The 27,860-nt window shown below is 45.3% G+C and overlaps 1 long non-coding RNA gene across 2 annotated transcripts in view; it reads left to right on the top strand.

Moving 5' to 3' along the window:
* The first annotated feature begins 758 nt into the window (after positions 1 to 758).
* The window catches only part of LOC137340853 (uncharacterized), a 27,682-nt gene continuing 580 nt past the window's right edge, over positions 759 to 27,860 (top strand). Inside the window, exons 1-2 of one of the 2 annotated variants that reach the window (XR_010966885.1) lie at positions 759 to 962; positions 6,583 to 6,637. This is a non-coding gene — a long non-coding RNA (uncharacterized lncRNA). Of the gene's footprint in view, positions 963 to 6,579; positions 6,638 to 27,860 lie in introns of both variants that reach the window. The other variant, XR_010966886.1, reaches the window with a different exon arrangement.

Genomic DNA, 27,860 nt, shown 5'->3' with positions numbered 1-27,860 from the left:
AGTTTCTCTTTACCTACCCCCTCAATTCCTTTAACCATCTTAAACACCTCGATTAGATCACCCCTCAATCTTCTATGCTCGAGCGAATACAAGCCTATAGATGCTTGTATTCATCCATCCAGAACACAGGGATGTAAACATGAGAAGCCAGGTATTTGCTGTCCACATCTCTGATTGCACAGCAGGGCCCAGTACAGCTACAGAGACCAGGCTGACACCAGCAGAGCTGTAAAATGGGGAGAGTGCTGCACAGGGATCATATCCCCCAAAAAAGGAACGATAAACCTGGTAGAAGTGCTTCACAATCCGCTGCCACTGGCTTTGGCCTCCTCAATTCTTCCTTCAACTGGGAGAGTGGAATGGTCTAGGCCAGAGCCCTTTTTTGTGGTGATTCTTATCAGTACTTGTCCACACACTATGAACAGGAAGGACTGGTCTGGCTACTTTCTCCTCCCCTGAATAGAGTAAACCACTTTGAAGAAGTGTTCCATCCAGCTGAAACCTAATGTGCAGTGCTCTTGTGGTTGTTTGGATTTGGTTGAGTTTGTAGATTGCTTTTTGAAATATCTGTTGATCTTTCGCATTCCTTTTAAAGGCCGGTTATTATTAACTTAGCAGGGAGTGGGGGAATGAATGAAAACAATTTCGTGCTGGCACTGAGCTAAGCGTTCCAGACTCTCCCCTATAATTCTTTTTAAAACTTTCATTACCTCTGTAAATGATACCAAACCTCTTTCTTCCCTGCCCTCGTCAAAATAATAATGAGCAATCATTTGAATGCCCGCTGCAAATAATTTATTTATGGTACATCACAATGTAACATAATCCAATAAAATGACATGGAATTGATTGGAATTTCTTTTGAAACAAAGATTATGGACCCACTGTTGGGGACTCGCCCAGAACAAATAACTTCCCAGAAGAAGAAAGCAGACCAGCAACAGAGAGCCATCTATAGACAGGTAAGAACAGTGACCGCTCCCCATCTCAATCAAGTGGAAAGATTAGCTGGTATTCCCACTCCTGATAACTAGTCAGCAGCTCCTGCTAGAACATACACATATAGAATCATGGGTTGTTACAGCACAAAAACAATCTATGAATCTACACCTGTATTTGGCCCGTTAAAGTCCACATCGGTGATTTTCTCCATGTGAGCCAACTCATCAAGTCTCACTTCCCTGCTCGCTCTCCGTCCCTTTTAATATTTCCCTCTTTCAAGCATTATCCAATTTCCTTTTAAATTAATTTCTGGATTCTGCACAAATAAGAGTTTGTGGGAAAAAATTCCACTTTCTAACTATCCTCTGTGCAAAACAATTTTTTCAAGGCTGTCGTTTAATGATTTTTTGTGTTTATCATAAATTTGTTCCTTCTTGTTACTGTCTTGCTGACCAGTAAAAACAATCTATCACTAGTTACCTTATCGTAACCCTTCATAATTTTGAAGATGTCTATTAGGTAACCCCTTAACCTTTTCAGCTCAAGTGAAAAGAGCTTAACTTCGCAAGTCTCTCATCATAACTGTAACCTTTCACCCATAGCAACATTCTGGTAAATCTACAAAGCATCTTTTCCATCACTTTTATATCTTTCGTAAAATGGAGTGATCAGAACTGTATACAATATTCCAACAGCGGTCTAACTAAGGTTTTGCACAAGCTCAACATTTCTATTCTAGATATTAAAACCAGGGATTACCTTTACCTTTTCATGGCCTTGTATGCTTTCACTGCCACCTCTAATGACCTGCGGATTTGAACATCGCGGTCCCTCTGCTCCTCTACTCCATTCAAACTCTTACCATTTAAGGTGTATTTTCTTTCCCTATTCTTACTTCCAAAATGTAGTCATAGAATCATACAGCACAGGAGGAGCCCATTAGGCCCACTTTGAAAGAGCTATCCAATTAGTCCCACTCCCCTGCTCTTACCCCATAGCCCAGCAATTGTTTCCTTTTCAAGTTTTTTTTTATTCGTTCATGGGATGTAGGTGTCGCTGGCGAGGCCGGCATTTATTGCCCATCCCTAATTGCCCTTGAGAAGGTGGTGGTGAGCCGCCTTCTTCAACCGCTGCAGTCCGTGTGGTGAAGGTTCTCCCACAGTGCTGTTAGGAAGGGAGTTCCAGGATTTTGACCCAGCGACGATGAAGGAACGGCGATATATTTCCAAGTCGGGATGGTGTGTGACTTGGAGGGGAACGTGCAGGTGGTGTTGTTCCCATGTGCCTGCTGCTCTTGTCCTTCTAGGTGGTAGAGGTCGCGGGTTTGGGAGGTGCTGTCGAAGAAGCCTTGGCGAGTTGCTGCAGTGCATCCTGTGGATGGTACACACTGCAGCCACTGTGCGCCGGTGGTGAAGGGAGTGAATGTTTAGGGTGGTGGATGGGATGCCAATCAAGCTTTGTCCTGGATGGTGTCGAGCTTCTTGAGTGTTGTTGGAGCTGCACTCATCCAGGCAAGTGGAGAGTATTCCATCACACTCCTGACTTGTGCCTTGTAGATGGTGGAAAGGCTTTGGGGAGTCAGGAAGTGAGTCACTCGCTGCAGAATACCCAGCCTCTGACCTGCTCTTGTAGCCACAGTATTTATATGGATGGTCCAGTTAAGTTTCTGGTCAATGGTGACCCCCAGGATGTTGATGGTGGGGGATTCGGCGATGGTAATGCCGTTGAATGTCAAGAGGAGGTGGTTAGACTCTCTTTTGTTGGAGATGGTCATTGCCTGATACTTGTCTGGCACGAATGTTACTTGCCATTTATCAGCCCAATCCTGGATGTTGTCCAGGTCTTGCTGCATGCGGGCTCGGACTGCTTCATTATCTGAGGGGTTGCGAATGGAACTGAACACTGTGCAATCATCAGCGAACATCCCCATTTCTGACCATATGATGGAGGGAAGGTCATTGATGAAGCAGCTGAAGATGGTTGGGCCTTGGACACTGCCCTGAGGAACTCCTGCTGCAATGTCCTGGGGCTGAGATGATTGGCCTCCAACAACCACTACCATCTTCCTTTGTGCTAGGTATGACTCCAGCCACTGGAGAGTTTTCCCCCTGATTCCCATTGACTTCAATTTTACTAGGGCTCCTTGGTGCCACACTCGGTCAAATGCTGCCTTGATGTCAAGGGCAGTCACTCTCACCTCACCTCTGGAATTCACCCCTTTTGTCCATGTTTGGACCAAGGCTGTAATGAGGTCTAGAGCTGAGTGGTCCTGGCGGAACCCAAACTGAGCATCGGTGAGCAGGTTATTGGTCAGTAAGAGCCGCTTGATAGTACTGTCGACGACACCTTCCATCACTTTCATCCAATTCCCTTTTGAAAGTTACAATTGAATCTGTTTCCACCACCTTTTCAGGCAGCGCATTCCAGATCAGAACAACTCGCTGCGTAAACTCATATTTTTCTACATTGAACCGCACCAGCCTCCCATCTGCCCAAATTGGTAGCCAATCTATAACCTCCCATAGCCTTTCACAGTCCCTGTCACAATTTGCCTTACCTGCCAATTTAGTGTCACCAGCAAATTTCATTATCAATGTGGATGTCAGATGAGAATAGGATCAGGTTTTGTTGTGATGTTGTTGAATATCTAGGTTCACACATGAGGAACGGCCGCTTGGGCTGCTAATGCCAATGGAATCCTACCTCAGCATTCTGGTTATCTCTCCTCCCCTTCTGAAGGCAGTGAGAAACAAACGGTGGGTTTGCAGCTGCCATTTCTGACACGATAGAAACCCTAATCTTTGTGGGTCAATGATGGAAGTACAGAATCTGGAAGCCACTCCACAGGATGGTGGTGGGCGTTGAGGGGCAGGGGAAGGAAATAAACCAGATAGTCACCCTGGACTACTCTTGGGCACCTGCTAATGGCTGCCTCATAAATGGCACTGAATAAAGTCCCAATACGTAGGCTGGTCTCCCCAGTCCCTCACCCCGAGAGCAAGAAAGAAAGATACATTTTAAAAATAGGGGAATAAAAGTTTACAAAAAAAAATGGCTGTACAGCTCTGTGTTTCTGCCCCCTGCCACTCCTGTAACTGTTTTTGTTCAAGTACAAAGGTTTGATTTTGATTTTATTGCTAAATCACAATGCTGCTGAAGTACTCTAAGGGTTAACTCCAGTCCTGTGGATCTCTCATGAATAATGTGACTTATGAATCTCATAATGGAGGGAAAACAGATTGTAAGATTATCCCTGGATTTTATACATCCCGATAGGTCGGTGCAGTGTTTCGCTGTCTCATATGTAACATGAAACACCACAAGACTGATCTCCTTGAAATCCTGAGCCAAATATTTCACAGTGGAATTGCAGGCCTGTATAGAATGTCGTTCTTTATTTTCAGTTCCCCCGAATAAATACAGGATAATAGATAGCCAGGGGTGAGTTACCAGGCAGAAATTCAATCGAGCAGTTCAGATGACATCATAAACTCTGAGAGTCAGGCATGAACGTCAGAAGAACCTACAGATTGAATTACTCACAAACTTGTTATTCTTTATTGCATTAATCCTATAGTTTAATTTTTATTTGGAGGTTAAGATTTAGCTGGCGGTGTAGGTGGACGAAGGGCACATTCAGCAGTGATGGAGGTGGAGTAACTTAGGTAAAATTAACGAAAGGAGTGTCAGCCTAGGTTATGTGCTCAAGTCCCTGGAGTGGGATGATTAAGAATGGGGAATTTAGGGATAGAGAATGGGAACAAGATAAGGAGAAAAATAAGGACAGAGACAGAAGTACTTGTGCCCATTGGGTTAGGATAGGACTGAGTGAGGACAAGACTGAGTGAGGACAGGACTGAGTGAGGACAGGACTGAGTGAGGACAAGACTGAGTGAGGACTGACTGTGTAAGAACAGGACTGGGTGAGGACAGGACTGGATGAGGACAGGACTGAGTGAGGACAGGACTGGGTGAGGACAGGACTGGATGAGGACAGGACTGGGTTGGGCTCTCACTATCTATCCTCAGACTTGGCTGATGTTGGAAGGCAATGAACAATCAAGAGCAGGCACTCTGGCTAACTGTTCCCCTCCCTGACCTGGGAACACTGAGGAAAGTTGTAGCCCAACTGCCATCTAACTCAGCACAAGTCGTGGATGGAACGTGGGTTTGACGTGGCATGTATTTACCAACCACGTCAATGGGGTATCCAGAAAAGTCTCATGTTCAACCTTATTTGAATCTGCCACATGCAAAAAATAAATTCTCAGGAAAAAAGGTTTATCTTATTGAATATGTATGAAAAGGCCAAAGAACTGACATTGTGTCTAAATGAACATGGTGCTCCTTAAAAACTACTTGTCAGCTGCGATAATCGAAAGCTGGAACAGTAATTGAACCCTCCAATGCAGTTAATATGTGATCATTATGACAATAGGCAATGAGCAGGTAGAATGAACCAGAGTCAGTTTGGCAGTGCTCAAAGCTTGCTCCCTGCTTTGTAGCTTGATCGAAACTGCACTTCTCATTTGTTTAATGCAACTGAGATTCCTATGTATCTGACAGAGTAAGATAACCTTCAAGGGATGAAGAGTGTCTTAAGTGGCACTTTTCACACTGAAATGAAAAATGTAAAAGCAGGCAAGACTAAAATCATCATTGCCTCACGCATCTGCGCCTTCAAAATGGTGGACACACGGATAGGTCCTCCTTCATTTGGGCCAAGTATCATTGACTGTAATCAGTCCTGAGCAGCCCAGCCCACCATCTGCGTGTCTTACCAGTCATCTCAAAGAAGAACTACAAGCTCTCCCACGCGGAAAATGTCAGTTTGGATGGAAACAGAAGCTTGAGAATGGTGTCTAAAAGAGTGTTGGAGTCATGCAATTTTAACGTACTCTTGCCAGATTGGGAATGGCAGAGTGGAAACGCAGAAAGCGGGATTATTTTTTACATTAGCCGCCTTTCAGCTCCTATAGGTGTCAGCAATGGCTCAGTCGGTAGCAATCTTGCCTCTGAGTCAGAAGGCTGCGGGTTCAAGTCCTACTCCAGAGACTTGAGCACGTATCCTAGGCTGACACTTCTGTGCAGCACCGTCGGATGTGACGTTAAACTAAGGCCCAGACTGCTCTCTCAGGTGGACTTTCTTTCTCTCTCTCTCTATCTCCAAGGCAATTCGAACTGGCCTGTGAAGGAACAGTAGAATTGAAATCCTGGCAGACTTTACCCATTGCGAAAGCTGGGGGCACCAAGGCCAACTGCAGCAGCCCAGCCACAGTCAGAGTACTCAGCAGAGGCCGAGGATCAGAACCAGGGGCTTTCCTGTTCTGCGAGACTGGGTTCCACAATGGGCAGCGCATTCACCAACCGAGCCACTGGAGGATTTTGAAGTGGGAGCTTTTATTTCCAAAATAAAACTAAAAGTGACTTGGTACCATTAACTACCCACTCACAAGAGCAATGCAATTTTGCCGCAAGCTAACAGCAAATATAAATCCATGGCAATACAGTAACTAGGACTTCACAGGGGAAGATGAGGTTTTTTTTAATAAGCATTAGGAAGTAAAGATACAAAGTTGGCTGGTGCCAAGTGGTTTTAATCATGTAACTGTGAGTAATACTTGATGATTTATTCAGCAGAAAGTGCCAAGAAAGCTCGGGTTGATTTATGCCTGCTGCACACTGGATGATTTCTGTAAGTAACCTCTTCAATCCAATATTACGATACAGAACATATTTTGTCAAGAATATCCACATATGTAAGAAGTAATAGAATTAGTAAAAGCTATTTCTGTGTCTCTAAAGTTTAAGTATGATGCACCGATTTCTTTTACAAAGAAAAGTGAGGAAGATTCATCATGGGTGTCTGGACCTGTATTTCCGGACAGTCAGTCACACAGCAAGGCTTCTGTGCAAGACTTAATAATAATTCAAGGAACCTAGAATAATCCTGATTGTATTTAAAGTACATCTCCTAAACTGATTTTTGTTTTATTTTTAAATATGAAGGTGAATCGACTTCCTATGACAAAAGAGAACAGAACTAGCAAACAATGCCATGAAGTGTCACTCCTCCAGTTCAAATAGTCCTTCAGACTTCTAGTTTCCCAAGAGAATCCCTCCAAGATAAACAAGGCCAAATAAAACAATCACCATTTCCAATTTTCTTCCATTCTCTCCTGAAGGTAGTGATTCACCCTGGGATTCAGCTCTAAGACAATAGATATTCTCCTTTACCTTGTTCAAGTGGCAATTCTTCATGTGTGAACTTGGACAGTGAGGGTCAGTAGCCTATTTGACTATGGAGGCATCGCAGCTGAGCCCAATCCTGTTTCCACCCACCGTCCTTCCACATTTCCAGCAGTGGTTACTGGATAGCGAAGAGGAGCAGGAAACCTGGCCGCTTGTTCCCCTTCCCACCTTAGGGTCACTGCCACTGATTGGGTAGAAATCACTTTGACTCAACACAAACGAGAGATCAAATCTGGGACTTTCACTCTCTGAATGGCTCATTTCCACACTGGGCATTGCATTTACCAACTAAATCATTGGGGAAGCACTATTTTAAAATAAATCAATAGACCCGCACTTAAAAAACAATGGGTCAAAAAAATGTTTGTTTCCCAATCTCCTACATATTTCTGATACCATATTTTTCATTGTTCTTTATTTTATGTCCCGTTTATATTTCTTAATTCTTCTGAATGTACTTTTAATGATCCACTTCATGTTGAACGTGTTCCAGTCTTGGCTCTGTTCACAGTCTATGTTCACAGCACTTACTATATTCATGAGAACAGCGGTAGGTCATTCAGCCTTCAAGCCTGCTCCACCGTTTTGTTAACCATGGCAGATGTAGCTTTTAAAAATATCAATTCCCTGCCTTTTTCCATATCCCTTAATGCTTTTACTTCCCAATTAAGGATCTATCTTCCTTTAAACAACTCAATTGATTCTGAATCTATGGCCTTTTGGGGCAGTGCATTCCAAATTCTCACAACCCTTTGGTGTGAAGTTTTTCTGGTTCACTTTTAACTGGCACAGTTCTAATTTCTATTGTTCTCTTGTGTCCTCTTGCTCTGGATTCTGGATTCCTTTTCAGGGAAGAGTCGCACTCTATCTATCCTGTCAAATCCTTCATTTACTTTAAACATCTCAATCAGATCACCCTTTAACCTGCTAATCTCTGGAGAATATAATGCACATTTACCCAGTGTCCCATGGTAACTCTTCATCTCAGCTATCATCCTGGCGAATCATCTCTGGACTCCTTCCAAGGCCAGTATATCCTTGCTAAGGAACTGGACACAATACTCCAGATGAGGTCTGATCAGTGCAGGGTAGACTCCAGTAGCACTTTCAGCCATATGCACTTAGTCATGTTTACCAAAAACCATTGCAATCAGCTGACTCAGTACGATGGGATATTGTTGTTATGTGCATCAATGCATTATATAAAAGCTGTGGAAGGGAATTTGGGTCATCAATACTGCTTTAGAAAATGGCCTCACTTTTGTATCTACTATCACCATCCCGTTCACCCATCAGCCTTGTGCTCGCTGACCTACTTTGGCTCCTGGTCTGCCAATGCCTCGAATTTAAAATTCTCATCCTTGTGTTCAATTCCCTCCTATCTCTGTAAACTCCTCCAACCCTACAACCCTCTGCATTCCTCCAACTCTGGCCTCTTGTGCATTCCCCACTCCCTTTGCCCCAATATTGGCGGCCGTGCCCTCAGCTGCCTAGGCCTCAAGCTCTGGAATTCCCTCCCTAAACCTCTCTCTCTTCCTTTAAGTCCATCCTTAAAACCAAACTCTTTGATCTAGTTTTTGGTCAACTGTCCTAATGTCTCCTTCTTTGGCTTGGTGTCAATTTTTGTCTGATTCCGCTCATGTGAAGCGCCTTGGGACGTTTTACTATGTTAAAGGCGCTATATCAATGCAAGTTGTTGTTGTTACTGAAAAACTTAGGAGAAGGGTCAAGGCCCACAGTGCATGACACCGTCAAGACTAAAAGAGTAGGGAAGAAGACAAGGTAAATCAAAAAGGGAGTAGGTGATGCAAGCTTGGATGCTAAAAGCCTAAAGGTTGTATGCACAAGAATTCTGCAGTTTATACCTGCAAAGCAGCAGCGACAAAATGGCTTGAGGCAAACTCTGAAATGATTAGTCTCGCAGGTCCTTGTGAAGCAGTATTCCAAGTTGCAGATGTTTACACCAATACTAGTATTACTGGCGTTCTGACTTTATGGTTTGGAAGTATAGACATTGTGAAACTCGACAATGTACAAACCCTATCTTTCAAGATCTTCTTTGTATTGTTCTTTATTTCTATTAAAGTGTTTGCACCCCATTTATATCACTCCAGTTTGAAGTCTGCTTATCTCTGCAGTCCGCGCACTCAACCAGTAACACGCTTAATCATTTTTCTTTATAACAAGGGTAAATAGCTGTACTTTCATGTGGAGTGCTTTGGGTAATGAGAAAAGTGGAATGAGACTCAACAGTATTTTTGCTCTTACAGCGGGAGCCAGTTCTTTAAACAAAAATGAGCTCTAAAGAGTTATCGTTGATGTTCATTTTTTTTTTGCATCTTTGTTCATTAAATACTTTTGTTTGAGTGGATGACATCACAGGGAAGTTTGGCTAGGAAGTCACTGAACCTCACTGTGTAAAAAGGACTCAATTAACATCTGAAGGAGAAGTGGGAGCTGAATTAAATTGACTTTATCTCTCTCTACTGGCACAACAGAAAGGTTTTAAAATTTTTTTATAACAAAACAAATTACTTTTCGTTGGTGACTAAATGGGCCACTTAAGAATTCTGAGGAGGTCAGGGCCAGCACTGCCCAGAACGCCTGCAAAGTCACCAATATCAATATGGCGGCACTTCTAACGGGGGCGTTGATTGGGTGTGAGACAAAATTGGTCCATTTTGTCCCTGTTTTCCACCCAGAAAATAGGTGCAATGAGGACCGGTTTCCACCCCATTGTTTTTTTTGCTGGTTAATGTCTTATTCACAACTTTCTCCCCCCCTCACTTGAACACCGATACTGGAGGAGAGTTCCACACGTGTCAGACGTCCTCCAGTATTTCGCCCAAATGGCCATTCTTCACGTGTGAGGCTAGAGAATTAGTGTCGGCGGATTACTCAACAGTAGATATCAACCTATCCTCGCCCAACAGTTACACTTGTGCACTTTCCAACAAAGATCATTAGATAACAATCAGCTCTCAGAAGCCAGGCTGATACCCCTCACCCCCCCAACCCTCGAGGTGAGGGGCTTCTGTTGTTCTTATGCTGTGGAGTCTTAGAAACATAGAAAATAGGAGCAAGAGTAGGCCATTAGGCCCTTCGGGCCTGCTCCGCCATTCAAAATGATCGTGGCTGATCGTCGAGCTCAGTACCCTGTTCCTGCTTTTTCCCCCTATCCCTTGATCCCTTTAGCATTAATAAATATATCTATCTCCTTCTTGAATACATCTAATGACTTGGCCTCCACTGCCTTCTGTGGTAGAGAATTCCACAGGTTCACCACCCTCTGAGTGAAGAAATTTCTCCTCATCTCGGTTCTAAATGGCATACCCCGTATCCTGAGACTGTGACCCCTAGTGCTGGACTCCCCAGCCATCGGGAACATCCTCCCTGCATCTAGTCTGTCTAGTCCTGTTAGAATTTTATATGTTGATGAATGAGATCACCTTTCATTCTTCTAAGTTCTAGTGAATATAGGCCTAGTCGACCCAATCTCTCCTCAGTCCTGCCATCCCAGGAATCAGTCTGGTAAACCTTTGTTGCACTCCCTCCATGGCAAGGACATCCTTCCTCAGATAAGGAGACCAAAACTGCACACAATACTCCAGATGTGGTCTCACCAAGGCCCTGTATAACTGCAGTAAGACATCCCTGCTCCTGTACTCAAATCCTCTTGCAATGAAGGCCAACATACCATTCGCCTTCCTAACTGCTTGCTGCACCTGAATGCTCGCTTTCAGCGACTGGTGTAGAAGGACACCCAGGTCTCATTGCACCTCCCCTTTTCCCAATCTATCACCATTCAGATAATCTGCCTTTCTGTTTTTACAACCAAAGTGGATAACCTCACATTTATCCACGTTATACTGCATCTGCCATGTTCTTGCCCACTCACCCAACTTGTCTAAATCACATTGGAGCCTCTTTGCATCCTCCTCACAGCTCACATTCCACCCCAGCTTTGTGTCGTCTGCAAACTTGGAAATGTTACAATTAGTTCCCTCATCCAAATCATTGATATATATTGTGAACAGCTGGGGCCCAGCTATGAGTCCATTTCCCATTATAGTAGAAACGGATTCCATTGCACTGGGAACCTTGACTATGACAGAATTACTTCTTCTTAAAGGGGTTCTGGTATTTAAAAACAATTCAAAAACTCAGTTGTAAGCTATACTTTATAGAGATAAGGGTGTCATCTGAAGCAATGGTGCATGAAATGCATGCAAGGACTGGAACTCATGACGGCAAATAGAGTAGGCAGAAAACACGTTAACATATTATAAATCATAAGGATTAAATATCTTACCTACAGCTCTCCTGATGATATAGTGGGGAAATGCACCATCTCTTGTGGTAACAAGCCACGTAGTTCAGTACAGTTTTATATTATCTTATTTGAGGCTTGATCCCCCCGGTCTGTGCCGACCTCAGCCGAGATGGCCTTTGGGTTCTGCAATTGGCCTTTGCAGCCTGGGGTCAGGGAGAGGAAAGGTCAACCGGGGTTACTGCACCTCATCTGAAAGGTGCACATGTGCGGATATTGGGTGAAAACAGGGTCCTGTTCGACTATGATCCCTCCACAGTCAAAAAGTCTGTCAACCCTCGCACTAGAATGGCCATTTTGTTGAGGTACTAAAGGGCTGATACCATATTGCCGATTCTGCCTCAGTGTATTTAGGAAAGGAGGAGAGAAAAGTTGAACATTTATTTTTCTTTGCCATTTTCTCCCCTTTTTCCCCATTCCCTCCTGCAGGTGTTGATTGCTGCTGGGTTATGGTTCCATGGGCAATGGTCTCCTTACAGTACAATGCCCAAGTGGTCAATCTTCATGTATGAGCCTAGACAGTGAATGCTAGTGGGGTTGAGCCAAACCCTGTCCCCTTCCAATGTCCACACACTTGCACTTTGCAGCAAGGGGGTACTGGATAATGATCAGGAAATAACTTATATAGCACCTTTCACGTCCTCAGGACGTCCCAAAGCACTTTGCAGACAATGAATTACTTTTGAAGTGTAGTCACTGTTGTTTTGTAGGGTAGTGCAACATTCAATTTGCACGCAGCAAAGTTCCAAAAACAGCAATGAGTTAAGTACCATTGAACCTATTCTTGGTGATGTTGGCTGAGGGATAATCAATGGCCAGGACATTAAGAGAGCTCGCTACTCTTCTCTCAATAGTGCCAGGGGATCTCTAACGTCCAACTGAACAGGTAGACTTGGTTTAACATCTCATCTGAAAGATAGCACCTCCAACAATGCAGCACTCCTTCAGTATTACACTGAGTGTCAACCTTAAATCTCTGGAGTGGGGCTTGAACCTATAACCTTCTGACTTAGAGGCAAGCATGCAACCACTAAGCCAAGGAGTAGAAACCCTGGTAGATGTTCTTCTGCCTAACCCAGGCTATTGAGGCCAATTTTAATGCCCATTCTACTGGCCATGTTAGGTTAACTAACAGCACAGATTGGGAATCAAACCTGCAACCCTCTGGTTTGTATAGCTGTTCTACATCAATGCCAGACTGCAAAGTACCAGAGGGTTGGACAGCACCCATGTAGCCACACGCCAGCCTTCAGGAGATGAGGAAAGGAGAAAGTTGGCAAATAAAATTCCTCCTGAGACCTAACAGTACAAAACTGTAAACAATTTTACAACACCAAGTTATAGTCCAGCAATTTTATTTTAAATTCACAAGCTTTCGGAGGCTTCCTCCTTCCTCAGGTGAACGATGTGAAAATGAAATCCTCGAAATGAAATCGCATTTATAATTCACAGAACAATGCTTGGTGATTACAGACAGTTTTTTCAACTGCCCGTTGCCAAGGCAATCAGTGTGCAGACAGACAGGTGTTACCTGCAAGGTCTCAGAATATACAAATCACCAAAAAAAAAGAAAACAACAAACAAAAAAAAACAGAGATAGAGAGGTAGAAACATAGAAAAGACAGCAACTGACCCGTTATATTAAAAACAGATAACATTTGTTCGCTGGTGGGGTAACGTGTAGCGTGACATGAACCCAAGATCCCGGTTGAGGCCGTCCTCATGGGTGCGGAACTTGGCTATCAATTTCTGCGTTGTCGTGTGTCTCGAAGGCCGCCTTGGAGTACGCTTACCCGAAGGTCGGTGGATGAATGTCCATGACTGCTGAAGTGTTCCCCGACTGGGAGGGAACCCTCCTGTTTGGCGATTGTTGCGCGGTGTCCGTTCATCCGTTGTCGCAGCGTCTGCATGGTCTCGCCAATCAGTACAAAACTGGACATTCCCACTCAATCTGTAGCACCAAGTTTATTTAAGGCTCTTTTACATTTCGTTGGGCTCCAGGTATGGGTCATGGGACTGTGATCTCTGAGTGCTGCTCTCCTCTGTTTAGACACTTCAGTGGAGGGTGCTCTGGGTAAAGTGGCTTCAGAATTGGATAATTCACACATGCTCGAGCTAGCTGTGCCATTTGGAAAACCGCACATGCATGAAGGATTGAGATTGTGACATCTGGAATGCCTGATGTTATGGCATTAACCCATAGATATGTAGGATTCGCCTCGGTGTGTTTACTGGGCTGGGGGGGGGGGGAGCTCCTGGAATCGATGGCAAATCAGGACACCGAGCACAGCTCAAGTCTCTGTTGCCGCCCGAACTATGAAAATCAGGTACGTTTAAAATGCCTTTAATGTTGGCACTTTATTGGTTTAGATCACGGGTGTCTGCATTCACACTCTTAAAACCAGCACCCCTAATGAAGGCAGTGGAATCGTAGGCACCTTTATGTTCAGTAGTGCGGCCGACTCACTCACTGGGAGACGACGACGACGACGACGACGACGACGACGACGACAACAACAACAACGTGCATTTATATAGCAACTTTAATGTTGTAAAACATCCTACGGCAATTCACAGGAGCGTAAATCAGACAAAAATTGACACCGGGCCAAAGAAGGAGATATTAGGACAGGCGACCAAAAACTTGGTCAAAGGGGTAGTTAAAGGTGGAGAGAGAGGTGGAGAGGCAGAGTGGTTTAGGAAGGGAATTCCAGAGCATAGTGTCTAGACGGCTGAAGGCATGGCCACCATTGGTGGGGCGAAGGAAGTGGGGGATACACAAGAGGCCAGAGTGGAGGAATACAGAGTTCTCCGAGGGGTGTAGGGCTGAAGGAGGTTACAGAGATTGGGAGGGGCGAGGCTATGGAGGGATTTGAACATGAGGATAAGCATTTTAAAATTGAGGCAGTGCTACCGCAATGCAAAATCACCTTTATTGAGTCTTGCTGTGGCACCAGGTATCAATATAAACAAAGCATTTATGCTGCTGGACTTTAATTCTTCGATTGATGACATTTTTTTTGCACAATGATGAGGCAGGCCTTCAGAACATCTAGAATCTTTCAAGGCTTCCAGAATCGGGAGAAGATCTTTTGTCTGCCTCACTTCACTTGATGAAATTCTGCACTTCTATGTGCACCTGTTTCCCTCTCACACGTACGCAGGTCAGGGTGATGGCAGATAGCAGCTGGCAGGTAAGTGCTGACGAGAAGCCAGGTTATTAAAAGGAAAAGGAAAAGGTGCAGTTCATGCAAATTAGCAATAGCAAGCACTCAGTTGAACCAGCATTTGCCTGCTATAGATTCATCAACCAAGAAATGTCGATGGTGCAAAACACTTCCTGTTAGTCCAAAAATAAGCACAGCAGCAAACTTTGACTAAAAACCATCATAAGACAAAATGAACTTGCATTTATATAGCGCCTTTCACAACCTCAGGACATCCCAAAGCTGTTTACAATCAATAAAGTACTTTTGAAGTGCTGCCACTCTTGTAATGTAGGAAACGCGGCAGCCAATTTGCGCACAGCAAGGTCCCAAAACAACAATGAGATAATGGACTAGATCATCTATTTTAGTGATGTTGGTTGAGGGACTGAGGGGTCTCAAAATGGCTCGGGCCTCAGAGCAGCAACACTGGGCAGGCACACTTGACCATCAACTGCCTATTTTTGCACCAAATATTAAGATCGGCTTCATAGTTGGAGCATAGTAGTGGGACCTTTAATTAATGCTACGCCTGACCCAAGGGCTTGATGCTGACATTGGGTGCTCATAATTCATTTCTCAGTAATTACACCCTTCACCTCAATGAACACAAGAAAAGGAGTTTCTTGTTACAAAGTTGATCTTTTTTAAGATTCAATCATCCCAAAAAAACCTTTCCCCTTTCCTCTCTCCTCTCCTGAAGGAGGTGACTCATATTGGGCAAGTCTCTCTGGTACAAACTGAGACAAAGTAAAGATTCGCTATTTCTGCCATTTCACTGTCATTACTGGAATCTATATTTAAAATCAGAACGAGATGCACTTCAGTTAAAACTTTTCTATTAGCCACAGACATGTCCTTTAAAGCACACTTTCATACCTCTCAGGACTGCCTGCCGAAGCATGAACAACAATGTGCTGTTGATACCGGATTGATGTAACAAGGAACAATCAAACACTCAGTGCAGAGAGTGTTGTCGATATGGGCCTCAAGCTGCTGCTGATGTATCTTTATTCAATTAACTTCACCAGTGGAAGTTAGAGGTTTCTGCTTCCGGGCAGTCTCAGCAGTTGTAGCCAGTGGCATTTTCACAGGGAGGCTAAAACTATTGGCTGCATTAACAGCAATGGATTATCAATATAATAGTGTATGCTAAGATTTGCCACAAAGGAACATAGGAACAGGAGTAGGCCATTCAGCCCCTCGAGCCTGTTCCGCCATTCAATTAGATCATGGCTGATCTGTATCTCAACTCCATTTACCCACCTTGATTCCATATCCCTTAATCCCTAACAAAAAACTATCAATCTCAGTTTTGAAATTTTTCAATTGACCCCCAGCCTCAACAGCTTTTTGGGGGAGAGAGTTCCAGATTTCTACTCCCCTTTGTGTGAAGAAGTGCTTCCTGACATCACCACTGAACGGCCTAGCTCTAATTTTAAAGTGATGCCTCTTTGTTCTAGACTCCCCCTCCAGAGGAAATAGTTTCTCTCTATCTACCCAGTCAAATCCTTGAATCATCTTAAACACCTCAATTAGATCACCCTTTAATCTTCTATATTCAAGGGAATACAAGCCTAGTCTATGCAACCTGTCCTCATAATTTAACCCTTTTAGCCCTGTATCATTCTGGTGAATCTGTGCTGCACCCCCTCCTAGGCCAATACATCCTTCCTGAGGTCCGGTGCCCAGAACTGAACACAATACTCTAAATGGGGTCTAACCAGAGCTTTATACAACTGGAACATAACTTCCACCCCTTTGTATTGCAGCCCCCTTGAGATAAAGGCCAACATTCCATTAGCCTTTTTAATTAACTTTAAAAGGGCCCATGAATACAGAGCCACCATCGTAAGAAGAGAATTCTCCCCTCCAAAAAAAGGAATACTGGCCTAGAAATTCAGGAGTGTCCATTTTTGGGAGCTCGGGGGGCAAAGTGTAATTACCCTGTGCCAGAATGGTGAGGTCTGGGGCTCCTGAGATATTGGGCCTCGGACCTCATTGTTATAGAGCCGGCCCTCAGGTAAGTGTGTCCGGGGGGTCGGGTCGGGCCCGCTGGTCGGGTGGGGGTTAAGGTTGAGATGCATATAGTCGCAGTGGTTGGGGGAGGGAAATTGGGAGCAGGGGCCTGGAGTGCACGATTGAGGGTCGGAGCTGGGGTCGGTGATCGGGGGTCGAGGTCAGGGGGCCTGGAGTCTGCGATCAGGGGTCGGAGCTGGGGTCGGTGATCGGGGGTCGGGTTGGGGGTCACGGGTAGAGGTCGTGCTGAGGGTCAAGGGTATAGGTCGGGTGTTGGAGGGCCCGGAGTCCGTGATCGGGGTGGGGCCAGGGGTCTAGTCGAGGGTCATGGCCGGGGGGCCTGGAGTCTGTGATCGGGGGTTGAGGTCAGGGGTCGTGTCGGGGGTCGACGGCAGAGGTCGTGAGGGGGGTCAAGGGTAAAAGTCCAGGATTGGAGGGCCTGGAGTCCATGATCGGGGTGGGGGCTGGGGGTCTGGTCGTGGGCCGCGGCCGGGGGCCTGAAGTCGGGGGTTGGGTGGCCTGGAGTCTGTGATTGGTGGTCGGAGCCTGGAAGGGGGGGAGGGAGGCCTACGTGGCCCAATTTCTAGGCCACCATATTTATTTGTAATATATAGAGGCCACATGTTGAGAAGTGAGTGATGAGTTCTGAATGTTAATACTATCTGTGAGTGATGTGGGCTCTGGCACATGTGGTTAATCTTTCTCGTCCATTGATTTCCTTGGCATGCATTAACTCTTCACCATATGTTTTAAGTTTCTTTGAATAAATTTACTTTAATAAAATGCAGACTTCTATGAGCGTGCTTCGATGCTTTAATGGTTTTCTCAACGCTCGATGTTAGGTGGTTCCCCTCCCTATTTTAATATCATTGTCCTTACAGCCTCTCACACACTTTTCCTCAGCTGAAGACAAACTGGAGTCCTGCTTCTCCCATCCCTGCTCTTTTATCTCCCATCCCTTCCTCTCTTGCTGGGGTAAGGTTCGTTGGATGGCAGTCACCATCAAGCACCTTGCTCAAATTACCATTATTCATATGGGAGCTTTGGAATGTTGGCAGGCCATTCGACTACAGGAGGCAACATAAGCAACCCTGATTGTATCCTCACCCGACTGCCACACGTGTGCATTTATTGCACCGGTCGCCGGGTGGCGATCAGGAGCAGAAATCCTACCTAATATCCCCTGTCCTAATCCAGGGGAACTAAGGCCAGCTGTGAATCCCTTGTTGAGATCAACTAACTCAGTGCAGACTGGGGAAGGTAGCTGGGAGCTTTCTGCTCCATGTGGCTCAAAGACGTCTTTACCTCTAATTGATATTGGGAGTCCAGTGCTGTTCAGTGACACCCATCACCCCTGTGCTAACTGACCTACATTGGCTCTCAGTCTGGCAATGCCTTGATTTAAAAATTCTTATCCTTGCATTCAAATCCCTCCATGGCCTCGTCCCCTCCTGATCTCTTAGCCCTACAACACTCCGAGATTTCTGCACTCCTCCAATTCTGGCCTCTTGCGCATCCCTGATTTTCATTGCTCCACCATTGGCGGCCGTGCCTTCAGCCGCCTAGGCCCTAAGTTCTGGAATTCCCTCCTTAAACCTCTCCGTCTCTCTATCTCTCTCTCCTCCTTTAAGTCGCGCCTTAAAACCTACCTCTTTGACCAAACTTTTGGTCACCTGTTCTAATATTTCTTTATGTGGCTCAGTATCAATTTATGTCTGATAACGCTCCTGTCAAGCGCCTTGGGACAATTTTACTGCATTAAAGGTGCTATACAAATGCAAGTTGTTGTCATTGGAGGGTGTGCAAGAGGAGCGACTCAGATGACTGGTGCCCTGGCTTGCCCTCACCGTCCAGTGTCCCCATACGGGCTCGGTTAAAATAAAGAACTCACCGTGTGAGGGACTGTAGGTGTGAACCTCAGTCTGACTTCCCTGCAAACAGTGCAATGGAATTTTAATGCGCCAATGAATTGCAAACAATGGTGTAGAGGAAGATCTGATAATTGTAGTTGTAATAATACAGGAAAAAAGAATTGACCATGGCCTTTGTTTTAAATCTCAAAATATTGAATATAAATGTTAATTGAAAGGTCAATTCTAATTGTCAATTCATCAAAGCGTCCGAAATGAAAAGGCAGCAGCTGTAATTATAAGGCAGGGTTCGATTTAAACACCATGCAGTGTGGTATAGTAAGCATTCGAATGTATATATAGAGTGACTGAATGCCCAAACACTCGGTATCTTTTGATGCCTGTAACATTACTTAGCGTTAGGAGAGTGGAGCATTTCCTGTGCTGGCTGTTGAGAGGCAGCAGCTGTTTCCTACCTCTCTGCGGGAGGACACTGTGTTGGCTGCACATTGCTCCAGGTGGGGAGCCTTTCAGCTCTGCTCCTAAAGCTAATTCACATTAAGAAAATCTAAAGAAGTAACTAACTTTTTTTTTGAACATTCAATATTTTCACCACTGTGAATACCTTTAGACTTTTAAGTGGCTTTTACAATTTACACAATTACAATATTAAGAGATACATCCAATTGTACAGTGAAGCCATGTAGTGTTTATGATTGATTTAATCTAGTCTAAAAATAAAAAGGCCATTTCTTAAAGGGATGGTGTTGCCAAAACATTAATTCTTATGTTTCATTTGTTTTTCAAAACTCAAAAATGACAGACACTCCACTTAAAAGTCTGTTAAGTCATTATATTCACACATACCAAACTTAGAAACTAGCAAAAGTTGGCCAATAGCTTCATGAAACCAACATAGACCCCCAAAAAGTCAAAATATCCCCAAATATAAGCCAATGACACGTGAAAACAAATATCTACACTGAAAGTACAGTGGGATACGAACTTGTTTTACCTTAAGATGCAAGTATAGCCAAGACTCCATCATTCGTATTGCAGGAACAAAAAACAAAAGTACTCATAAGCGTGTTTTACAGCAGTGGCAACAGATGCAATATTGAAAGAAAGAATTTGTATTTATTTAGCTCCTTTCATATCCTCAGAATATCCTAAAGTGTTTTACAGCCAATAAATTACTTTGATGTATTATCATTGCTGACTCCCCAAAGCCTTTCCACCATCTACAAGGCACAAGTCAGGAATGTGATGGAATACTCTCCACTTGCCTGGATGAGTGCAGCTCCAACAACACTCAAGAAGCTTGACACCATCCAGGACAAAGCAGCCCACTTGATTGATACCCCATCCACCACCCTAAACATTCACTCCCTCCACCACTGGCGCACCATGGCTGCAGTGTGTACCATCTACAAGATCCACTGCAGCAACTCGCCAAGGCTTCTTCGACAACACCTCCCAAACCCGCGACCTCTACCATCTAGAAGGACACGGGCAACAGGCACATGGGAACAACATCACCTGCACGTTCCCCTCCAAGTCACAAACCATCGCGACTTGGAAATATATCACCGTTCCTTCATCGTCGCTGGGTCAAAATCCTGGAACTCCCTTCCTAACAGCACTGTGGGAGAACATTCACCACACGGACTGCAGCGGTTCAAGAAGGCGGCTCACCACCACCTTCTCAAGGGCAATTGGGGATGGGCAATAAATGCCGGCCTCGCCAGCGACGCCCACATCCCATGAACGAATAAAAAAAAACACAGTAGCCAACTTACGCACAGCAAGGTCCCAAAACCAGCAGTGAGATAAATGACCGGGTGATCTGTTTTTGGTGTTGTTAGTTGAGGGATAAATGTTGGCCAGGATACCACCGTGCTCTTCTTCAAATGGTGCAGTGGGATCTCTCATATCCATGAGCAAGCAGACAGGGCCTCGGTTTAACATCTCATCTAACAGAGAGCACCTCTAACTTTGCAGTGCTCCCTCAGTATGAATTGAAGTGTCAGCGTAGATTATGTGCTTAAGTCCTGGAGTGGGGTTTGAACCAACAACTTTCATGAGTCAGTAGTAGGGCTGCTACCACTGAGCCAAGGCTGACACTTGAAAGTGTAGAATCTCTTTTCTAGGAGGAACTAGGCATAAGGCTCTGCCTGATAAAAAAAATATTTTTGACATTTTATTTGCTGTATTTTCCAGCGTTTTGGAATCTACTGTAATTTTTGTTTGAAGCTCTGAATGGTTGCAGACACACCTCCACTCTTCTCTCCTCTCCAGCATGGTTTCAATTTTGAGCTGCTCTGCGTGGGTGCCACATGACATAGCAGTGTGTGTAAATGAAAAGCCAGCTGATTTTCAACGACGTATGAACATAGGAACAGCAGTAGATCATTCAGCCCCCTCAAGCCTGTTCTGCCATTCAATTAGATAATGGCTGATCTGTATCTTAACTCCATCTACCCACCTTGGTTCCATATCCCTTAATACCCTCACCCAACAAAAATCGATCGATCTCAGTTTTGAAATTTTCGATTGACCTCCAACCTCAACAAGTTTTTTGGTGGAGAAAGTTCCAGATTTCTACTCCCCTTTGTGTGAAGAAGTGCTTCCTGACATCACCCCTGAACGGCCTATCTCTAATTTTAAGGTAATGCTCTTTGTTCTGGACTCCCCACCAGAGGAAATAGTTTCTCTCTATCTACCCTATCAACTCCTTTAATCATCTTAAACACCTCAATTAGATCACCCCTTAATCTTCTATATTCAAGGGAATACAAGCCTAGTCTATGCAACCTGTCCTCATAATTTAACCCTTTCAGCGCCGTGAAGACAGGCACTGGATCCATGTGCTGACTTTCAGTGGGAAGTGTGGACAGTTTGCACAGTGCTGTTGAGTCCAGCTCACAAGGGCTGAATTATCCATGTGGTGGATGTATTCGGGCACCATCATTAAAACAGCAACCAGACGATAAAAGTGAGGTAAATACAAACGGTGCTTGCCGTAAATTGCTACAACTACAAATCATAAAGGAAACAGCCTTTGCTAACATCCTTCAATAAATACACGTCCTTAGAGACTTTAAATAACCCTTTCTTCTGACCAGAAAAACAAAGTTTCATTGAAGTGAATAACTTTTAATTTTAAATAAAAAATGTCTCTAGTGAATCGAAAGGGTAAATTTGTGCATTGAATCATAGAATCATACGGCAGAGAAGGAGGCCATTCGGCCCATCATGGCTGTGCCAGCTCTTTGAAAGAACTATCCAATTAGTCCCACTTCCATGCTCTTTCCCCCTAGCTCTGCAGATTTCTCCTTTTCAAGTATTTATTCAATTCCCTTTTGAAAGTTATTATTGAATCTGCTTCCACCGCCTTTTCTGGCAGTGAATTCCAGATCAGAACAGGTCGCTGCGTAAAAAAAGATTCTCCCCATTTTCCTCCCCCAGATTTCTTGCCAATTATCTTAAAACTAATTGTGTGTGTGTTTTTTTTGGTGGGGGGTGGTAGGGACACGCATGTGGTGATGGTTGTAATAATTCCCTTGAAATTGTCCACTTTTTCTCGAAATACAAGAGGTTCTGGGCATTCATTTCTCACTACCTGGTAGCATTCTTACCTCTGAGTCAAGAAGATTGTGGGTTAGAACCTCACTCAGATCAGATAATCTAGGCTGATGCTTCAGTGCAGTACTGAGGGAGTGCTGAACTGTCAGGGGTGCCATCTTTTGGATGAGACGTTGGGGCCGGTTTTAACTCGGGATCGGTGCATGGTGGGGGGAGTCCGAAATGGGCAGCACACCCGGAGGAAGAGAATGAGGCGAGGCCGACCGATTTTAACATCTGCCTCCTGAAGCCGGCGAGAATAATGTCAAGGCCGGCTGGTGGGAACGAGAGTTGGGTGGGAGCCGGGGGCCCAAGGGAATGGCCTCCAGCGTAAGGTAAGTACTGGGGTGGGGTTTGCAGGGCCAATGCCGGTCAGGGGAGGGAGAGGAAAGATGGCAGCAGGGGAGGCCCAAGGATCAGTTTGAAGAAATAGTGTGTAAAATGTGATCCTTACTTTAAAACACCTAATGCCACTTTATCCAAGACACTTGGTATTTTCATTCTACCTCATCTCTTCCTATTGACGCTCAATTAGCGCAGTGGGTGATCTCTTCCCCTGATGTGCACTATGGTTTGTTCAGGCAGATCTGCTTAGTCTAAATCGCCCTCCACATTGCACCACTCCAATGTTTGCCCCACTAAGCTTGGGGACCCTGTGATTAGCAGCACGAGCGCAGAAGGACTGAGCCACAGTGACTCCAAAGGGTGCAGGAAGTTTAAATTGCTGTTGATTTTTACCTGCAAATGACACTGAGTCCAAATTGCTGATTGCCCACATAAACAGAAGAACATGAGAAATAGGAGCAGGAGTAGGACATACAGCCACACGAGCCTGCTCCGCCATTCGATCAGATCATGGCTGGTCTGACGCCTGGGAGATTTTAACTCCCGGGTAGGGTTGCCAACCCTCCAGGATTGTCCTGCAGTCTCCAGGAATTAAAGATTAATCTCCTGGACAGTGCTGCGAGTAATCTGGGAGAGAAATCATTGGGGCGTTAAAGAAAATTGTTTTATTTATTAGTTATAAAAATATTGGAGATTGTGGGTGGGGGGGGGGGTGGCTGTTTGATGGGGTGGGGCAGTTGGAGACGGGAGGACATGTGACAAAACCTCCAGGAATACGTCCAACCAGAGTTGGCAACCCCACTCCCAGGCTTCATCTGCTGCCCGAACCCAGTGGGAAGCGCCAGCTGGCGGGTGGGCAGGAAGGGGTTTCAGGGGGCAGGAGACCATCGCTGGGGCCCGAGGGAATGGTGCATGGGCAGTGAGGTAAATGCTTCGGAGGTGAATCGGGAGGGCCACGTGGGGAAGGGGAGGGGGAGGGAAGCCCGGGGCCAAGGAAGGCCCGAGGCTTCCTTGTGGTACCCGGAGGAGCACTCTTGCTCCTCTTGGCCCACAAGGAAACAAAACAAAATTTAAAATAACTTGCTTTTCTGGGCCTCCTGTCCCGGAGGCGCTTGCCACCAGCTTGGCCTGGTGGGGAAACCACGACAGAGCCTTGGGTTAAAATTGCAGTTGGGCCTGGATGATGTCATCGGATCCCGATCTGCATATTTAAAGAAGGACCCTGCTGCCTTCTTGAGCAGGGTGTTCCTCTCGCCTGCTCAAAAGAGCAGGTTAAAACTGCAACCCAATGGAAGGCAGGGGGATCAGAGTGCTGCGGCCACTTTAACTGCCCGCCCGGTATCCACCCTCATGTAGGCCATTGACTTCAGTAATCTCAGACTTCAGCTATATCCTCCATTTCCTTTACAGCAGGAGTTGCTGGTGATGTGTGGTAAGTCTGTGGGTCTGGGCGGAGGGGAGATACGTTGACATTTTGGGTGGGGGAGACCCATTACCTTTTCTTTTAGTCTCTCTCTATCTTAGCTATTCCCACGCCCATTGTTCTTTAATGTCTTTAATTTCTTTAATGCTTTTTTCTATTACTTTACTGAGATGATCTGTCAGCCAACACTCATTCCACTGATACTCCCTCTACATGTTTCTTTGTTTTATTTTTCTCCTCCCCCCCCCCACTTCCTTTTTCTGATTCTACACTTGTTCATCTCTTAATCTTCAGTTCTGACGAACCCAAGACATTGACTGTCCGTTCTCTCCACAGGTGCTGACTGACTTGCTGTATGTTTCCAGCTTTTACTGCTTTTGTAGTGAGCGGTGTAAGTCTACCTCAGCGGCCTGCTCCCTATTCCTAACAAAAAATATTGAATTACTTAGAATTTACAGCACAGGAACAGGCCATTCGGCCCAACAGGTCTATGCCGGTGTTAAATGCTTCACATGAGCCTCCTCCCACCCCTCTTCATCTAACCCCATCAGCATATCCTGCTATTCCTTTCTCCCTCATGTACTTATCTAGCATCCCCTTAAATGCATCTATGCTATTCGCCTCAATCAAGTTCCTTGAATACAATGGACGATTTATGAAATTTTAATTCAATTTTGGAATTTGTATGTGCCGAACTTGTATGGGGTATTTTCATGGAATCAGTTCTCGCTGGGAGGTGAGTGTTAGTTTCTGTTGGTCAATCCATAAAGGTCGGATAGAGAGTTGTGGAAGAGGTGGTGAGATAAGGAGATGCTGGATGTTAGGGTTTCGAAACTCATATTGAAATTCTATTCCCGGATACTTATTGAGGTTGACAGTGAATTTTTGTTTTGCAGGCCATGTCAGTAGGAATTCTTAATGTTTATATGTAGATTTGTGATGGGGTGGAATATCTTTGCAGTGTTGCTTGGTTTGAGGATGTAACACAGGAGAGGAAACAGCTGGCAGTGGGTCAGTGCTGCTGGCGAGCCACATGAGGTGCTTGGGCTCATGCTGTTGTCCATATTAATTTGGCAGCTGTTCTGCGTAGAAAAGCACCAATCTTGATGCCTGATGTCATCATTTAACCTGACAGAATATTTCACTGTACGCATGATCTTTCCTACAATCATTTCTGAAACTATTTCAAATCAGAGATTTGAGTCAAAAGAGGAGATTTTCTTGGCCCAGAGGTTGCAGAAATGAGTAAATGAGTCAGAGAGAAGCACGCCATCATAAAGGAACCTGCCCAGTTATCCGTCCGTTTAGGATTGCTGGATGGAAAATCGTGCGGATTGCCTTATGGGCGTGCTTTCCTCCCGGCCTGATTTTCCTGTCTTCGCCATGCAACAGGACCAAGAAAATGCGCCCCCGCCCCTCCTCAGCCCTTTAAATCAGAGGCTTTCAAGCTGAGGTTCCTGGAACCTGTGAGGGTCTACGAGGGAATCCTATGGGCAGGGGGCAGACTGACAGTGGGAGAGCAGGAGGTTTTGCGTAGATGCCTCTCTTGGTATTTTGTCCTAAGTTTTAGAATCATAGAATCTTTTTTTAAATTCGTTCATGGAATGTGGGCATCACTGGTGAGGCCAGCATTTATTGCCCATCCCTAATTGCCTTTGAGAAGGTGGTGGTGAGCCGCCTTCTTGAACCGCTGCAGTCCGTGTGGTGAAGGTTCTCCCACAGTGTGTGACTTGGAGGGGGACGTGCAGGTGGTGTTGTTCCCATGTGCCTGCTGCCCTTGTCCTTCTAGGTGGTAGAGGTCGCGGGTTTGGGAGGTGCTGTCGAAGAAGTCTTGGTGAGTTGCTGCAGTGCATCCTGTGGATGGTACACACTGCAGCCACAGTGCGCCGGTGGTGAAGGGAGTGAATGTTTAGGGTGGTGGATGGGGTGCCAATCAAGCGGGCTGCTTTGTCCTGGATGGTGTCGAGCTTCTTGAGTGTTGTTGGAGCTGCACTCATCCAGGCAAGTGGAGAGTATTCCATTACACTCCTGACTTGTGCCTTGTAGATGGTGGAAAGGCTTTGGGGAGTCAGGAGGTGAGTCACTCGCCACAGAATACCCAGCCTCTGACCTGCTCTTGTAGCCACAGTATTTATGTGGCTGGTCCAGTTAAGTTTCTGGTCAATGGTGACCCCCAGGATGTTGATGGTGGGGGATTCGGCGATGGTAATGCCGTTGAATGTCAAGGGGAGGTGGTTAGACTCTCTCTTGTTGAAGATGGTCATTGCCTGGCACTTATCTGGCACGAATGTTACTTGCCACTTATCAGCCCAATCCTGGATGTTGTCCAGGTCTTGCTGCATGCGGGCTCGGACTGCTTCATTATTTGAGGGGTTGCGAATGGAACTGAACACTGTGCAATCATCAGCGAACATCCCCATTTCTGACCTTATGATGGAGGGAAGATCATTGATGAAGCAGCTGAAGATGGTTGGACCTAGGACACTGCCCTTGGAGAACTTGCAACACTTCTGTTTGCCAGCGTCATTTTGATAGTCCAAAGTGACAATATTGGCGAGATACGCTTACAATCACAAACAATTTAAACTCCTTCGTCGTCGTATCTAAACCCATTTCCTGCTCTGCCATTCTAGCTCGCAACATCTCACTGCACCAGATTTGCCTTTAATGTAGCGGCATCAGGTCAGAACTGTTGTAAGCAATGGAAGATGAAACCCGTGGGCCCCGATATTTACAGGGAGGCAGGGAGCTGCGGGGGAGGGCGAAAACGGTTGGAGAACGCGTAGAGGCCGGGGACGCGGAGGTCCCGCTGAATTTAACTGCAGGACTTCATTATAAATTTTTCCTTCCATTTCCCAGCCAGCAGCCGGCCAAATTGACAGGCGGGAAAACCAGTGGCAGGAGACTGTAGCCGGGGTCCCTTGGAGACGGACCCCGGCAATCGGGAGGGGGAAGGCCTGAGATCGGGGCTTGGGGGAGAGAGAGGCTGCAATTGGCAGAAGGGATGCCGGTGGCTTCCTTGAGAGGCTGGGGAAAGCACTCCTGCTCCTCCTGACCCACAGGGAGTGCAATAAAAGGCACTTACCTTCTGGAGTCGGCAGCTCCCGCCTCCATTTTGCTGCTGGGTTTCCTGTTAAATTTAAATCAGGCTCCCAATTGCAGTGTGGCAATATGTTAATGAAGTGTCCCACCTCTCCAAGATGGAACACTCACAGGCCTTGCAACCCATCGGCGTGAAAATGGCAGCAGGCAAGTACGCGGCGGGTTTAAATTTTTAGCCCCCCGACCCTCTCCCTCCTGTCGTCGGGGGTTAATATCAAGGTCATGGTGTCAAAACAAAGGCACAACAGGTGATTATAATGGACACTCCATTCCCTAGTGAAGAAATACTTCATCAAGGTGGGCCTCCCAAAATAGATATTTTACATCTTTGATTTGAGTGTTACACATTATACAATGTATAGAAGCAGTGCCCCAACAAGGCATTTCGATAACTACCCTAAACCACAAAAGCTGGTTATTTTATTTTGTACTATGTTACTGGAATGTGGCATATTTTGTATACATTATTAAGCTATAAAACAATCAAAATCTCCTCACGATGTTGTAAACTAGACACGTAAAGCTTAACAGATTTACGAGCACCGGCTGTGCCTTGGATTTGTCACAGAATTTTCATCCCTTGAAGACATAGACTATTTTATGTAACAAAAGTTTTTAAGGAGAAAGTATCTTGAGGTTTTAATAAAATGTTGACTCACTAGCTCCCCCAATGGCTCAGTTAGATAATACAGTGAGGAGTTCAGCTCAATCGACACCCAAGTCCCAGGGTACCTTCCCTGGCCGATGCTGTTGGTTAATTTTGTTCA

The sequence above is a fragment of the Heptranchias perlo genome, chromosome 22 (genome assembly GCF_035084215.1).
Source record: "Heptranchias perlo isolate sHepPer1 chromosome 22, sHepPer1.hap1, whole genome shotgun sequence".
Lineage (NCBI taxonomy): Eukaryota > Metazoa > Chordata > Chondrichthyes > Hexanchiformes > Hexanchidae > Heptranchias > Heptranchias perlo.
This window is presented reverse-complemented; position numbering and strand designations above follow the sequence as displayed.